This window comes from Salmo trutta, chromosome 3 (assembly GCF_901001165.1).
Source record: "Salmo trutta chromosome 3, fSalTru1.1, whole genome shotgun sequence".
NCBI classification, from domain to species: Eukaryota; Metazoa; Chordata; class Actinopteri; order Salmoniformes; family Salmonidae; genus Salmo; species Salmo trutta.
In genome coordinates, this window is record NC_042959.1 from 62,959,503 (window position 1) to 62,963,926 (window position 4,424).

General features: G+C 43.4%; 1 pseudogene; it reads right to left on the reverse strand.

The window, feature by feature from the left end:
- Positions 1 to 394: 394 nt before the first annotated feature.
- On the reverse strand, positions 395 to 1,348 carry LOC115164530 (G protein-activated inward rectifier potassium channel 2-like; annotated as a pseudogene).
- Positions 1,349 to 4,424: the final 3,076 nt, after the last annotated feature.

Here is a 4,424-nt window from a genome sequence, read left to right on the forward strand (position 1 = left end):
ATTCCTTATGATTTATTTTTTGACTGGTCTTTTTTGCCATTTATGATTGTGTTATTCAATGTGTTTCTATGGGATATAGTAGTAAATATTTTATCAAATACAATTCTTATATATATTTTTTTGACACCGAAAGAGGTCCAAAATTCTAAATCAAAAACAATTACCTATTTTTAGACTTTTAGAGGTTAATGCCTATCTGTCAGTCTGCTAGAAAACAACAACACATGATTGTAATTAACATGGTTTAGATAAATGTGATCTTGTGCAACAGTAATTACATGGCACAGCCCTTCTACAGTCCTGTGGAACCAATGTATTCTCTCATCCTTCGCTTTTCTAAATATTTATCTGATTCTTGGCCAAAATTACAACACGTGGTTTTACTCTAAACTGTATATCCAAATCTGGCTCTGGTTTTAGACTAAACATTTATGTCCCTACTCTACACAATGTGTTATTCTAGCTCTGAGTCAGTGCTGATGTACAGCCCTGGTTGTGGAAGTCCCCCATCCAGAATAGAACATGTAAACATGTATACTTGGCTCTTAACCACACTGTCCATGGGTCCATCCCTCCTCCCTCCCTCCTTCCATAACTGAACACTGATGGAGTGTGTTTGACCCACAAGTGGCCTCCACGATGCCCTCCAGGAGGGCGATGATCTCAAACTCGTGCTTCCTCAGCTGTTCAGGGCCCAGCTCCCAGAAGGGGCTGGAGAATGTGGCTCTCACTCAGGTCACCCAGTCGGAACATCAGACACAGCTGGTCGTCACGGTTGGCGATGACACAAGTGCAGCTGAAGAGCAGCGTCTCTGCCCCCTTGGACGGGAGATCTTGACGAACATGCAGCCCACCATGAGAGCGTCGATTATGGAGCCCACGATCATGACCAGCAACACGCCCTCGCGGCAGGCCGGGTTGACGGGGAGCGAGCTGTAGCCGTTGGTGTGCTGTGTCTCCACAGAGAAGAGCAGGGCTGAGATGAAGTCATCTACTCCCAGGTAGCAGGGCTGGTGCCCCAGGGTCTGGTCCTGGCTGCTATTAGGAAGAGGCACCAGGTCCCCACGCAGAAACACATTCAGGAAGTAGAGACCAGCGAACCAGAACCAGGTGCTGGTGTAGCACATCATGAAAACAAAAAGGAACCAGCAGTACTGCAGGTCCACAAAGGAAGTGAAGATCTCAGACAGGAACCGGCCCCTCTCGGCAATGTGACACAGGTTGACCCAGCACTTCCTGTCCTTGGCCATCCTGTCCATCTCACGGGTGAGGCTGGGGGTGGGGCTGCGTGATTTTGTCACTTCTAGGTTAGACTACTGCAATGCTCTACTTTCCGGCTACCCGGATAAAGCACTAAATAAACTTCAGTTAGTGCTAAACACAGCTGCTAGAATCTTGACTAGAACCAACAAATTTGATCATATTACTCCAGTGCTAGCCTCTCTACACTGGCTTCCTGTTAAGGCAAGGGCTGATTTCAAGGTTTTACTGCTAACCTACAAAGCATTACATGGGCTTGCTCCTACCTATCTTTACGATGTGTGAATTTAAGTATGCTCTCTCTAATTCTCTCTCGGAGGACCTGAGCCCTAGGACCATACCTCAGGACTACCTGGCCTGATGAGTCCTTGCTGTCCCCAGTCCACCTGGCTGTACTGCTGCTCCAGTTTCAACTGTTCTGCCTGCAGCTATGGAACCCTGACCTGTTCACCGGACGTGCTACCTGTCCCAGACCTGCTGTTTTCAACTTTCTAGAGACAGCAGGAGCAGTAAAGATACTCTGAATGATCGGCTATGAAAAGCCAACTGACATTTACTCCTGAGGTGCTGAACTGTTGCACCCTCGACACCCTTGATTACCATTATTTGACCCTGCTGGTCATCTATGAACATTTGAACATCTTGGCCATGTTCTGTTATAATCTCCACCCGGCACAGCCAGAAGAGGACTGGCCACTCCTCATAGCCTGGTTTTTCTCTAGGTTTCTTCCTAGGTTCTGGCCTTTCTAGGGAGTTTTTCCTAGCCACCGTGCTTCTGCACCTGCATTGCTTGCCATTTGGGGATTTAGGCTGGGTTTCTGTACAGCACTTTGTGACATCAGCTGATGTAAGAAGGGCTTAATAAATACATTTTGTTGAATTTGATTGATAATAAGAATTTAAAACAATGGCAAATGTTTTGATGAAGAATGCAAAAACCTAAGAATTCACAAAATGGGACAAAGACCAAATTGACACTGCATACAGAATTCTGCAAAAACATTCTGTGTACAATGTAAAACACCAAATAATGCATGCAGAGCAGAATTAGGCCGATACGTGCTAATTATCAAAATCCAAAAAGGTGTTCGATTCTACAACCACCTAAAAGGAAGCGATTCCCAAACCTTCCATAACAAAGCCATCACCTACAGAGAGATTAACCTAGAGAAAAGTCCCATAAGGAAGCTGGTCCTGGGGCTCTGTTCACAAACACAAACAGACCCCACAGAGCCCAAGAATAGAAACATAATTAGACCCAACCAAATCATGAGAAACAAAAAGATAATTACTTGACACATTGATAAGAATTAACAAAGGAACTGAGCAAACTATAATGCTATTTGGCCCTAAACAGAGAGTACACAGTGGCAGAATACCTGACCACTGTGACTGACCCAAAATAAAGTGAGCATGGTCTTGCTATTGAGAGACTTGGCTCCCAAGAGAAAACAGGCTATGTGTACACTGCCCACAAAATGAGGTGGAAACTGAGCTGTACTTCCTAACCTCCTGCCTAATGTATGACAACATTAGAGAGACATATGTCCCTCAGAGTACACAGACCAACAAAGAATTCAAAAACAAATCCAATTTTGATAAACTCCCATATCTATTGGGTGAAATAACACAGTGTGCCATCACAGCAGCAAGATGTGTGACCTGTTGCCACAAGAAAGGGGAGAACAAGAACAAACACCATTGTAAATACAACCCATATTTATGTTGATTTATTTTCCCCTTTTCTACTTTAACTATTTTGCACATTGTTCTAACACTGTACATAGCCATAAGACATTTGAAATGTGTATATTCCTTTGAAACTTGTGAGTGTAATGTCAACTGTTCATTTTTGATTGATTATTTAACTTTTGTTTATTATCTATTTCACTTGCTTTGGCAATGTAAACATTAATTTCCCATGTCAATAAAGCCCTTTGAGTTGAGACACACAGAGAGCGAGAGAGCAAAGTTTGTCCTGAGAGGAACTCTAGCTTCTGGGAAAAGCACTAAGAACCACTGATTTAGATTCATAAACCACTTTCCCTAGATCCTGGCCAATTTTTTTTTTTTCTTGCTCACATTAAGTTTCCCTTTTTGTGCCTCATGCTGCTCTGCTGAACTTACATTTTAAAACTTTCCATGCCTTCTTCTCAGGAGATGCCTTTTTCATCTGGAAAACTGCACTATAGGCAATATAGAAAATGTTAAAAAAAGAACATCCCTGTTATCTCTTCTGTTTTCCTTTTTGAGCAAACAAATCTAACCATTGGCATTATTTTTTTCAGTGCTGCCCATTAAGAACAAACATAGTTATAAGAACATTATTCAATATTTAATAAATATCCACGTAAACATTTGATTCCTTCACGTTGATGAGGTGAGTCTGATAGTGAACGGTCTCCCCTGGAGCTCTGGTCTGGACCATCAAGGTAGCTTTGGGTTGGTTGGTGATGGATGTCTGCCGGCCCTGTGGACCCTCCTGTATGGTCCCTGTGGATCCTGTGGAACCCCTGGCCTCAGCACTAGGGGCCCCTGTGGCCCCTGTCAACATACTATAGCTGGTGAGGCTTCAGCTATGGGAACAATGTTCATGGCAGGGGAGTGTATCCCAGTCATTCAAGACCTAAAGAAACATAAGAGTATGTCAACAAACAGAACACAGAAACAGATGAGTACTTGGTCTTGAAATAACTAGCAGGTGATGAGATCCCAGGAATCCTTTTCATCTCCAGAGCAGCTGGTTATAGGTCACTGGGCACTGCCATTAATTCAACGTTCCATGTTGGTTTAACGTAATTTCATTAAAACAACATTGATTCAACCAGTATGCCCAGTGGGTGGTCATTTACCCAGGCAGTCTGAGCTCATTAAAAGCTGTTTACAGATGACTGGTTCACCCATGATGACCAGAGAGAGGAGATACAGTACACTTCCATAACTGTTTTGTGACTCAAGCAAACAAAACCTTGTTGGGAGAGTCAGGGGCATGGTCATAGGTATGGTTGACCAGCTCCCATTTCAGAACCCCAGACAGCTCAGGTGCCTCGTTTATAGCCATTGCGTACATGACACACTAAATATATTTATGCGGCATTTTTTTAAAGACTGGACCCGTACAAACTATTGTGATGTAACTTAGCGCACGCCATACATATGCATGT